The following is a 13,192-nucleotide window of genomic DNA, read 5'->3' on the forward strand; positions in this document are numbered from 1 at the left end:
GACATCAATAGTATATGAGGATGATATGTAAAAATTAGATGTTGAAATACAATTACTTTTTTTGAAATACAATTACTTTTAAAACTTTTTAGTTTTTTCTTGTCATATAAATAAAATTTTTAATAGGTTTTTAAAATTTTGAGTTTCAATTCTCCCCTTCCCTCCCCTTTAAAAAATATCAAGCAGTTTAACCACAATAGATAGCATTATTGACTCATTTCAGTTATATTCAGTTTTCTATAATCTCAATTGAGGTTGTCATGGCAAAGATACTGGAGTAGTTTGTCATTTCCTTCTTGAATTCATTTTACAGATAAGAACCTGTGGTTAAATGACTTATCCAGGGTCACGTAGCCAGTAAGTGTCTGAGATCATATTTGAAGTCAGGTTCTCTTGATGCCTGGGCCAGTGAGCTAACCACCATACCACCTATCTGCCTCAATTATGCATTTGCATTCATGCCAGTCGTTTTGCAATGGAAAACACAGACAAAAAAAAACAACAACAAAAAAAGCATAGTAAAATCTGGATTCAGATTACACTAGTTTTTTTCTCTAGAAGTGGACAGCATTTTCATCATTAGTCCTTCAGAGTTGTCTTGCATCATTGTATTGTTGAAAATTCACAGTTGTCATTCACAGTCAATATAATTACTTTTAATGAGAATTTTTTAAGGGTCAATGTACATTAGGAAATAAATCTCTCAACATGAATTCAGTTGAATGAACAGAAAATCTGAATAATTGGAAAAAACATATCATTTTCTCATCTACTATAAAAAAAGTGCTTATTAACTATCATCAGAGCCCAGCACTTTTCATTTGCTTTGCTAACTCAGAACCATGTTTCTCCAAATCACCATAACAGAGATATGAACTGGCGAAGACCTGAATTTGAAGTCAGGAAGGCTTCTAGCTATGTAATCCCAGGCAAGTCACTTAACCTCTATGAGAATCAGAATAATTCCTACTCCACAGATTTGTAATAAAGTTGAAATGAGACATTATATACACAACTCAGGACATACCTTTAAAGCATTATGGAAATATCAGTTATTATTTTGATTCTCACTATATGTGTTAGTTAACACTCAAGCAACTTAATCCCAATATGATCCACTCCAGGAGGGAAAACCAATGAACTCAGTAAACCTGGAGAGAGCTGTCCAATCCTTTTCCCCTGGCTTCTCAAAACTATGCCAGCAGAGTAATGTTTGTCCTTCATTTCAAAGAAGACCATAACATTAGAGAAGTGATGCCATGACAAGTAAGTGAATCAGATTAGAGTGAAGGGGGGGTGCTGTGCTAAGTCACCAGCTTCACTTTCTCCTTCAGAGCCATCTGGGTCCAGTGACCAGTTACGAATCAGGATGACTGGAGATGGTCTTGAATATGAGGCAATCAGGGTGAAGGGATATGCCCCAGATCACATGGCTAGTAAGAGTCAGGTATCTGAAGCTGGATTCAAACTCCCATCCTCCTGATTCCAAGGTCAGTGAACTACCTAACTGCTCTGTAGCAAACCTGAAACTTAAGATGCATACCATTCAAATTAAAAGCACAACTTTTAATTACTGGCATATTACGTACTCTCCCAAAACCCTGCTTTGATTTACTTTCAAAAATATATTCATACCTTCAGAGTAGCTCTTCATTTCAAGCATCATAGAAACACTGAATGAAAAAAGGAAAAATGTTACATTTAGATTTCTATTAACTTTACTACTTGCTGCCATGTAACTTTGTGTAAATTATTCAGTGGGAGTGGGAATCCAAAATTGCATAAGATCATGAATCAACGATGGTTTGAGGGTACCTGGAAGGTAGCAGCAACAAGCACCAAAAACATAAAAATTTTATTACCTTCCCATCTTATTGATATTGTGACAATTCAGTGGGAAGAAAGGAGAATTGTACTATTGAATATATAAATATGATAATCCTACATGATCTATTTGTTCTTCATAAAAGTCTGACTGCAACACCTCTTCATGAAACAGAGATTATGCTGGGTTAGCATAGGGGAGGCCAGTGAAATAGGCACAAGTTTTGACAAATTAAAAGGCTTTCAGTCTGACTTTACTTTAGACTGTACAATAGACTGTAGCAAAGATTAATGAAGAGAAATCACAAATCAATCAATTCATTAACAACTATTTATTAAGTGGGTGCCAAGATGTCAGCTACTAACAGATCTTCTGGCCATGATAACCTATGAAACATAGCAAAAAGATAAAATAGATATTAACCATATTCAGTCTCTTCCCATTTCATTAGTGAAGTGACATGAAATGAAGCGGAGAGTGCCAAGGATTACATAGTCCTTGAGATAATCAACATACTTCTTAATACTTCTTAAAGCAATCTCAAATATTTTCTTCAAGAAAAGATAAAATTTTAAAGATAAGGTGAAAAGATTCTCACATTTAGGCATCCAAATATTTCCCACAGTGGACTCTTGAATGCTCCCTCCATGTCTTAAGTTTGATAACACTGTGGACACTTGGAACCCATATTTTCACTGTCACCCATTTTATGTCAAAAACAACAGATGATGAATGGCTATTTCAGGAAATTATGAATTTCCAGGTTTTCATAAATGCATAATCATAAACAAGACAAACAAATGAATGAATGGAAATCTAACTTAATAACTACCTGAGATCCCCTTCAGTAGATTCTATACTATACTCAAGAACTGTAAAATATTCTTGATGGTGACTGAAAATGAAATCACTCCACTTTCTAAATTATAAATATGTATTATTTCGATTCTATAGCACAGAGAGATCGTATAAACACCCACCAAAATCCTCAAAGCCTACATTTCTTTGCTTAACAAACAAAAACTTTGTGATCAGAATACTAGATTTTTCTCAAAGGGAATGCATTTTAAGTAGATAAGAGTAAATGAGAAAAGGTTGTCAAAGGAGCAAATGTTATCACTTCACTCAAGAAACCCCAAGAAAAAGATAAAACAAAATAAAGCCAATACTTGAGAACCAAAATAGGTTTATTCAAAACACTCATTTAAACAAATCAGACAATGATAGACTTGCATCAAAAAAGATAACAGAAATGATTTTGAAAAATAGGAATTATTATACAAATATAGTTATCATGAAGGTATAAATAATACAGCTAAAGTCAGATCAGGTGACAGATAGCTTGATATAGTGAATAGTAAGTCACTCCAAGAGTTGGAAAAATGGAATTGAGTACTGTCCCTAATACATCTCAGCCCAAAGACCCTTAGCAAGTGGCATAACCTTTCAATGCTATAGTCAATAAATTTTATATAAGCAAGTGATGGTAAAAAAAGGGATTACTTACTGACTGATCTCTATATGTAGGACTTCAGGATTGGGGCCTGGAGGAGATTTCAGAGCTCAACTAACATAATATAATAATAAGTGATAATAAAGAATATATTATTAATAATATATGATATAATATAATAATAATCTTGTATTGCCTACAAGAAAATTAAGGCCCAGGAAGGTTTCATGATTTAGGCAACTATGTGGTGTAGTGGATAGAATGTAGGACCTAGAGTCAAGAAAACCTGAGTTCAAATCCAGCCTTAGACAATACCCTGTGTGACCAGGAGCATGACTTAACCCTGGTTGCTTCAGTTTCCTCATCTGGAAAATGAACTGGAGAACGTTGTGGCAAACCACTCTAGTACCTTTGCCAAGAAATCTCCAAATGGGTCATAAAGAATTGAAAATGATGGAAAAACAACTAAACAAATAGTAGTCTATATGAGGTGATATAGGCCTTTACTGAGGTGAATAGAGAGAAAGGGATGCAACTCAGACAGTCTGAGCTGTCTTAACTACCACTATGACTTCCTTATCTCATTTATATTGAATGCTGCACTAAAAGCAAGTAATGGACCTCAAACTTTGCCAGTCTGATGGAGTTTCTTCCTGGAACTCTATACTGTGCCATGCAGCTAGAAATTACTATTATGTCTCCTCCAGTAAAGTCCTACTGAAATTATAAATGTTGATGACCCTGAGACCTGAGACCACTTCCCTTATCTCATTTGATGCCTAATTTATTCAGATGAATATTTTGGGTGAACCTATTTTGACCCTCAAGTCTTGGTTTCATTTTGCTATATCTTTTTTTTTAGTTTTTTTTTGCAAGGCAAATGGGGTTAAGTGGCTTGCCCAAGGCCACACAGCTAGGTAATTATTAAGTGTCTGAGACCAGATTTGAACCCAGGTACTCCGGACTCCAAGGCCAGTGCTTTATCCACTACTCCACCTAGCCGCCACCTAGCTGTCCCCCTTAGGGTTTCTTGAATGAAGAAATGGCATTTGTTCCTTTGACAGAAGGAACTGTCATGTTCCAGCAAATAGGAGAGGACCAGAGGATTGGACTGAAGATTAACCTTCTGTCTTTCATCTGAGGACCAGCTCAGCTGGGCAGCAGAAGGGTGAGGAACTTTTGGTCATAGTAACTCATGAAAACTGTCCACTAAGTTGCACCTGGGTTGCAACTGGAGTTGGTAGGAGGAAGGGGAATGAGCATTTATTAAACACTGCACAAAGCAGGAGACTAATGGATTGTTATTTGATTTAGAATATAGTCATATATATATATATATATATAATTATATTTAAATTACTTAAAGTACTGAAGATGTGTCCTTTCCCTATATCCTCATTCATTCTGATTGTCCAAGTTTGAGCAATCAGGTAGGAATTAAATGGACATCTTGATTTTTCCAGGTGTTGCACAGTACTTATGATGAACATTTCTTCCTCCCTCATATTCTGACAATATCCCAAGACTTCGATGGTAATAATGATACCTTAATATATAATGTTAAAGTAACATAACTAATAATGATGATGCTTTAAAATATCAGAGAAGCAACAAGGTCTGCAAGGTCATGAGAGAAAGGTTTGTGTAACAATTACTCTATAGACCTATAACTTGACGGTAATATAGAAAATCATTACAAAGAAATTTAAAATCCTTTTCCCATTCACCTACTTTTTGCCTGAATCTGTGATTTCTTCAGTGTAATAAAACATTTTGTTTTAAAGTGTGTTAACACTTCACTTTTATTCAGAATTCCCAGAAAATATCCCATAAGGGAACTTTCCACTGTCCTTCACAAAGATAAACAGGTTAAATGTCGAAGCTCAAATAAAAGCAAACCTTTGGAGGCCCAAACCACAAAGTTGGTCAATAATATTTACTGAGCATCTTGTCCCAGACACTGAGGAACAGCACGGAAAGAGGGCTGCCTGCCCGGAAACACAGGTCATTGGACTTTCCCTTTAGAGTTTATAATCTAAAGATTACAAAGGAAATCAATTATATTGAAGTTCAGTTGTAAAAAAGACCTTGAAATAAGACAAAATCATGAACCCCAGGTGACTGGCTTAGCTCCCTCCCTTTCCCTCTTTCTGTTCTATCCCTCTGTTGCACCTCTCACCTCCACGTCTCTGCCTTTCTCTGCGTCTGTCCCTCTTCACATATCTGTGTCTGTCTCTCTCACGAACCCAGACCTGCAGGCACACACCCCACATACCTGATTATCTAGCTCAATTACGACAGCATCTCACCCCCCAAATCCGGAATAACTCCTTGAGGTACCAGGCACCAGCCCAAACACAGGCCAGCTCCGGCGGACTAGGCAGGGGGGAATGAGTCCGTCCCCCTTTGCTCGGAAAGAATTAGTGGGATTAAGCGTCAAGGCCAAATCCTCTGAAAACATAGTTTTGGACCAACTCTTTACTTAGCTGTCTTTCCTTTAGCCCCGGCATGGCCCAAAGAGTCCCACCCACTCCCTGGCCCGGGTCCTCCGAGGCAGCCTAGAGAAGGCGGGGGGCGGCTGGAGGGGTGGCCGCGGGGGCCGGCGCCCCCTCCTCTTGGCGTTCCCCTGCTGGGCTGCCCGGACTCCTCCCTTCCTAGGCCCCGGCTTCTCCGGGGCGGCGCAGTCCTGGGCCGGTACCTGGGCGCCTCTCAGCTCTCCGAGTCCAGGACTGCGGACTGCACTTACTCAGGATACCCGCCCTGGAGAAGCGGGCTCTGGGGGCCTGGCGCTGCCCTCCGTGCGCGCCTTCACCCGGTGCCTCTAAGGGGTCCGAAGCCAGTCCTGGGCAGCAGAGTTCTGCCCCCGGGGCTCTTCCATCTCGCTCTCTGCGCCCTCTTGGAGAGGCGCAGCCCCGGAGCTGGACGGACAGGAGAATCGGAGCCAGCTTCTCCCCAAGTCCCTGCCCGGATCCCCACAGGGTTCCCTCCCACCCGGGCTGGCTAGGAGCCAGTTCTCCTCCCCTGGCTGGCCGAAGGGGGAGGAGGCAGCGATACTTCCCGAATGTCCACCTCCTCCGCCCCAACAGCTGGGAGGGCTGTCCAAACCGGGGGTAAACTCCGGGGCTGCCTGCCTGAAAGCTCCCTCCTGGGGAGCTCGCTTGAAGCCGAACCCAGGGTCACATCCTGGAATAGTGGGAAAAGTTCAGAAGAGGATTCGGAGACAAGCTGTTCTCGAGTTCCCTAATAACAGGAGAGTTTAATCAGAAAATGTCTGTTGGGCAAATAAGAAAGACCGGGGAAGCTAGTATCCCGGCCATCCTTACAGGGTCTAACATCAGGGTCTCTTCGTCTTCGAATCGTGGATTTAAAAGGACATTAGGAAGCCCTGGATTCCACATCCACTTTACAAATGAAAACGTGGCACAGGAAGGCTCACCTAACACAGTCACACTGCTAACAAGAGTCTCAAGCAGGGTTTGAACTTTAGTTTGTCTCTCATTGTCCAGTGTCCTATCCACTACTCTAACTAGTTCTCTCCTCTAGCTGGTTCTGAGATAAAGAAATATTGTTTCCGGACTCGAAAGGCCCACATCTTTCAAGATTCACACCCAGAGTAATCAGACTGCCAAGGATGCCTACAATCTCCAGAGGTTTGATCCATGGCTTCCCAACCTCTCCCCTCCCTCTCCAGCCCCAGAATCACAGAGTCTGCTGGACTCTGTCCAATATTTTTTAGGGGTTTCTTTAATATTCCAAATCTTCAAAAATATACTTCCAAATTTAATATTACCCTACAGATCGTTTTGAAGGAGAGGAAAAGGAATCATAAGTTCACTGACGAAGAGCTAGAAAAGACTTTAGAGGACATCTAGTCCAACCCTTTCATTTTGCAGACAAAGAAACTGGGTAACAGAGACATTGAGCAGAGTGACTCACCTAAGGTTTCAGCAGATAATAGATTTGAATCCAGAGGCTCCAAACTCAGAATGAGGCTCACTGTGACACAATGCTGTCTTTCTCAAGGAGTTTTAATAAGACTTGTGACCTCCCATGTAAGAACTCTCAGAACTTCAAAAAGAGAGTCCCCCTGTAGGCGGAACAGATTAAGAAATCTAAGAAAAAAACCTGATATTTTACAGATTTTTGCAAATGGAAAAAAATTGAGAAAAACCAGGGTTAAATAATCTAACCAGAACCCTACAACTAAACGTTTCTGAGACTGTATTTGAACTTGATTACAACTTACACTCTCTATCCACTAGCTACCCATAACACAAGATACATAGAGATTCATTACAGAACATTGATTTACCCACTTAAGCAAGGTGGAAAGGCATAGATGCCTTTCTAAGAGAGAGGACTATGACTTCCCTATCTAACTTTTTATCTCCTTTGCAAGATCACATCTGGACTCTCTTCAGTCAGCCCCATACCTAGACACAGCAACCTATGGAGAAACTGGTATGGCACCTTATGATGATAAGTTTTGTTAAACAGAAGGTTTTTTCCACAGAATTCATTCATTGAAATGTCATCCTAATAAAGTCATTTAGCACATGACAAATTCATGGAATAATTTTATTATTTCTTACTTTGTTAAATAATTTAACATGAATAATATAAATAAATTTATAAATATAAATGTCATTCCATAATTTTAAAAAACCTGATAAAAGTTTGGGTATTTTTTGTTTGGTTTTTTTGATCATAAATGGCCCAATACCATATGACTTAGTGACCTGAAAAGTTTCAAAAAAAATTGTATTGCCTATTTTTTTTATGGAACATACTACTTGTCTTCTGTAGAACCACAATGTTCCTTGGAACAAATTTTAAAACCACTGCCCTAGATGGACTTCCTCAAACAGTCTAACTCCTCTTATATATTTTCCATTCTCCTAACCAGCACTGAACTACTTTTTTACTTTTACTATTAAACCATCTTTATTTTCAAAAGAATTTATTCATGATCTCCCATCCCCAAACAGTTGTCTGATTTTTAAAAATTCATTCTGCTTAATATATACCATCTAGGAAGACCTAAATTAGTATTCTTGACCAGTCAGAAAATCCCTAGCTATACTTAACACATGGCATATTGTGAATGATTGATGTTTTCACAGGTAAAACAGATGCACTAGGAAGGGCTTTTCAGATTCTGTGCTGTGTTTGTGAGCAATCAGTCAAAGCTTTAAGTATTTATTTTATAAAGGGCAATGTACTGGACTCCGGGTGGTACAAAGACAAAAAAAAAACAGTCTCTATGGAGGAAGCGTGTACACATAGAAGCAATTATGACCTATATACAAAATTGTTGTTTAGTCATGTCCTACTCTTTGTGACTCCATTTGAGGTTTTCTTAGCAAAGACAGCGTGTCCCATTTTTCTTCTTCAGCCTATTTTCAGATGAGAAAACTGAGGCAAACAAGGTTCAATGACTTGCCCAGGGTCACATAGCTAGTAAGTTTCTGAGGCCAGATTTAAATTCTGAAAGATGGGTCTTCCTGACTCCAGATGAGATGCTCTTATCCATTATACACTAGCTGCCCTTTGCACAATTAAATATAATGTAAATTTTGTGGGGGACTCTAGCAGTTGAGATGATCAGGCAAAGTAATATAAAACAAGTAGAAATTATGAATAAACCAGTTCAATGATTTTGAATAATTAACTGAACAATTGTACATTTCAGTTTTTCCATAATTAAAATGAAATGCATTATTAATTTGAAAACAATTTGACAATTGTCAAATACTGCTAGAAATATAGAAATCAAAGAGGTCCTACTTGCTTTTATACTGTGTCCTCTCTAACTGGTGTCATCTGCCTCAAGATAAATTATCCTTCAACTTTTGAAATTGGGTAGAAAGTTTTAAATGGTTCCACTTGGGGGGGGGATCACAGTGTATCTGCAAATATTGGAAAGATTGTCATCTGAAAGAAAAATTAGATTTTTTAAATAGCTTCAAAGGGGAGAATTAAGAATTATTGGAAAGAGTTAAACAGAGGCAAATTTATGCTTCACAGAAGGAACTTCCTGTCCAATAGTGAAATAGATTACTTCATGAAGTAAAGTGTACAGTAAAATAAGTTCAGAGCTGGGATGGACATTTGTCAAAAATATAAAGGTTAAACATAAATGCTTGGACTCTAGAGAAACATGAAATGAGTTACAGAATCTGATGCTGAGCGAAGGGAGCAGAACCAAGAGAACAGTGTTCACATTAATAACAACATTGTGAGATGATCAACCTTGATGGAAGTAGCTCCTCTCAGCAGTTCAGAGAGTTAGGACAACCATATTAGACTGACTATGGACAATGTTATCCCCATCCAGAGGAAGAAAAACAAAATAAAAAAAGAAAACCCTTCAGAATCTGATGAACACTTTATAAAAATTATCTCTTATATTTCTCTTTCCCTTAATCCTAATTTCTCATACCGAAAATGACTATGCTGTAAACATATTTACCAAAAATATATATGTACAATGTTAACTTCACTGTTCACCACTGAGGGGAGCAGGGTGGGGAGGGTGAAAGGAAATTTTATAACTTAAAAATATATGTATGCATAGGGATGAATGTTGAAAAATAAAATAAAATTTTAAAAAAGAATATAAAAGTTAAATGCTAATGACAACAAAAAAGACTTTAGAAAAATATCTTGGGCTCTCCTGCACCCAAATACACAGTGACTCCCTATTGTCTGAGCAAATTTCAACCTCTTTTTTTTTTTTATATTGAAGGCTGGCCACAATTTGATGGCATTCTATCTTTCCAGGTTTTCTTCATACTACTTCCTGTCCAATATGATTGCTACTAGGGGGTCTGTGGATATCTTCCTAAATGGTAATGCAATAGCCTCCAGGGTTCTCTTCCTCAACAATGGTCAGTAGATGCTGTTCCTTGTTAAGAGCATTTATTTAAGTGGTTCAGCAATTAAGCATTTTCCTCAATACCACCAACACATTTTCCTACAAATAGACTTAGAAACCAAGAGGAGGACAAAGTGAGTATAAACTTAAAGAAAAGTATCCTCCTAGTGAGGTACACATATAGGGGATAACACATGCCCAAGATAACTCATGGACTAGATCAGTAGCACATGTTTGGACCAAATAAGCCAGTTTGTGCTGGCTGAGGTCTGGCAGTTCACTTCTAGTGGCTATTCTGAGTGGAGCCTCACCTGGTTGGTGATACTGGGTTGGATTTCACTAAAACTTGGGTCAACTTTTGTTCTCTTGGCCTTGATATACAAAAGACAGCTGTAGTGTTTCTACACCTTAAACTGAAAGAGTACTTCTCAGGGAATAAGATCTATAAAGACAGGAAAGGGAGGAGGAGAATAGGTTATGAAGGGCTTTGAATCCAAATAGAGAATTTTGTATTTAATAGTGGTTGTGTTAGGAAGCCACTGGAGTTTATTGAGTGTCTGAGGGTTATTTGGGGTGGTTGTGGTAGAGACATGATCAGAACTGCGTTTTAGGAAAATCACTTTGGTAAATGAATGATAAAGGGTTTGAAGTAAAGGAAAACTTGAGTCAGGCAGACACATCCAGCAGGCTAGTCCAGGATTGAGTTGATAAAAGCCCACACTAGAATAGTATCAGTGTCAGAGGAGAGATAGGAGCATAAAATAAAAATGCTGCAAAGATGAAATCAACAGTCCTCTCTATTGAGAGGGAGTCAATTTGTAGGCTTTGAGTCTGAGGAACTGAGAGAATAGTGTTGCCATCTATAATAGAGAAGGTAGAAGAGGGTATGTCTCAGGAGGAGAAATAATGTGTTCTATTTTGGACATGCTTAGTATAAGATGTATACTGGAATCCCGGTTTGAGATGTCTGAAAGACAATTGAATATGCAAGACTGGAGATTAGCAGAGAGACTGAGACAGAATATGGAGATTGAGAATTATAAAGATGGAAATTGTTATAAATCAATGGAAACTGATAAGATCACTGAATGAAGTAGAAGCTGAAAACAAATAGCAAAGAAACGTGTGATTTCATGTAAAATTAGCTTATTTGTCTATTTATGAACATGAAATAAAAAGTATTTTTAAAGTTCATAACAAAAACATTTTTAAAAAAAGAAGGAAGAGGGTATTTGCTACTAGACAAGAGAATGGCAAATGTTATGATTTTCTAAAAAAAAGGAAGAGGAAGGATGGCATTTGTAGACTATAAACTGATGATCTTGAGTTGATCTCTGGAAGGATGCATTACTACTTTTTTAGAGGCAAGAGTTAAATGACTTGCTCAGAGACACAAAGTTAGTTTGGACTCAGATCTTCCTGATCCCAGAGCAGATGTTCTGTCCACTGTACCACCTAACTGTCCCTAACATGCCTTAATAAAGAGATAATTAGTGAACTTTGGGAAAGGGAAGTGTTGATCACTAAAAGGCATCATGAATGGCTTCATTAAAAAAAAATCATGGCAGACCAATCTCATTTCTTTTTTTTTTTGACAGGACTAAATGAATCAGGACAATGAAGTAAATAGGGCATCACTAAATTTCAACAAAGCATTTGATAGTTTTGTATCTTATTCTTTTGGATAAAATGAAAATAGTCAGATTAGATGATAGTATTTTTAATGAATGCAAAGCTTGTTGAATAGCAACATAAAAGAATAGACATGAATGAGTCAACTTGGAGGGAAGTTTAGTGGAAGGCTTCAGGGATCTGACCTTGGTTCTGCTGTGTTTTTTTTAAACATGTTTAATCAAAGACTAGGCTAAAGGCAAAGATGGCATCCTTACAACTCTGTAGATGATATGAAGCTGAGAGAGGAAAACCTAAAGATTATTTAGCCAAAGCACAATCCAAAAATATTTTGCCTGTCTAGAATAAGTTGGAACATCATGATGAAATAGAGAATTCCAAATTTGGCTTTTTAAAAAATCCTAAAATCATGAGTATAAGATGTAGGAGGTATGGCTAGTTTGTCTAAAAAAAGGCCTAAGGATTTTAGTAGACTGCAAGCTCAATCCAAGTATGTAGGGTGACAGCCAGAAAAGCTAATGTAGTCTTAGATGCACTAAAGGAAGCATGATACTAAGTAATAGTATCAGCATACCATATCCTGGTTAGACCATTGGAGAAATGCTGTATTTAATCCTAAAAGTCAAAATTTTGGGAATTGCAGAGAATCCATAACAGGACTGTGTCATAAGGGGAGTAGCTGAAGGGACTGGGGGTTGGGTTTAGTCTGAAGAAAAGATTTAGGGCACATGTAGTGACTATCTTCAACTATTTGAAAAGTTGAGATATGGGAGAGGGATTAGATTGGTGCATCTTATCTCAAGAAGGTCAAACCAGAGTTTATATCGCAAAGATGCACATTTAATCTTGACATCCCCAAAACATCCCACCTGTCCAAAACTCAAATTCTCTAGGGAGCTTGCCTCACTAGAAAGGCCAGATGACTGCTTGCTGGCTTTGTTGTTCAGAAGATTCATAATGTTATGAAAACCCCAGGAAAAACTCTGGAAAGGGCAACCAGAGGTGCTCTGGGAAACCCCACCCCCACCCCAAGTGTCTCAGGTTACCCTGGATCAATATAGTTTTTGTGAGACAAAAAATCCTGTTTATATGAGACAAAGAATCCTGTTCTAGTCAGGCTTTTATTGTCTCAGAACCCAAAGTGAAGTCAATTACTGGATCAAACTAATTGACTGACTTTTGAGTCTAAAGGGAGATCTTATATAAGAGAATTCTGGTCATGTAGCCAGCTGGCTGAGGGGCTTCTGATAGTTACATTCCCATAGGAAAGAGCGTAGGTTCAGGCATGGGGAATTTCTGTTTCTCAGATTGAGGGAGGGAATATGCAGGTATTGCAAACAGGTAGTAAGGATTTGCCTAGGTTTTCTCAGTTTATATCCATGCTTATGTTAGCAATTTGCCCCCT

General features: G+C 38.3%; 1 protein-coding gene across 11 annotated transcripts in view; it reads right to left on the reverse strand.

Moving 5' to 3' along the window:
- LOC141491357 (interleukin-1 receptor type 1-like) overlaps window positions 1–13,192 on the reverse strand; it is a 68,645-nt gene that overhangs the window by 30,912 nt on the left and 24,541 nt on the right. The window contains exons 1-5 of one of the 11 annotated variants that reach the window (XM_074192220.1): window positions 6,025–6,265; window positions 5,458–5,530; window positions 5,178–5,313; window positions 3,333–3,392; window positions 1,636–1,673 (exon numbers count right to left, since the gene is read on the reverse strand). The gene's annotated coding sequence lies outside the window, so the exon portion shown is untranslated. Of the gene's footprint in view, window positions 1–1,635; window positions 1,674–3,332; window positions 3,393–5,177; window positions 5,314–5,457; window positions 5,855–5,976; window positions 6,266–7,214; window positions 7,366–13,192 lie in introns of those variants that run through there. The other 10 variants (XM_074192222.1, XM_074192219.1, XM_074192224.1 and 7 more) reach the window with 10 other exon arrangements.

Source organism: Macrotis lagotis, chromosome 6 (genome assembly GCF_037893015.1).
Source record: "Macrotis lagotis isolate mMagLag1 chromosome 6, bilby.v1.9.chrom.fasta, whole genome shotgun sequence".
In the NCBI taxonomy this organism is placed as follows: domain Eukaryota; kingdom Metazoa; phylum Chordata; class Mammalia; order Peramelemorphia; family Peramelidae; genus Macrotis; species Macrotis lagotis.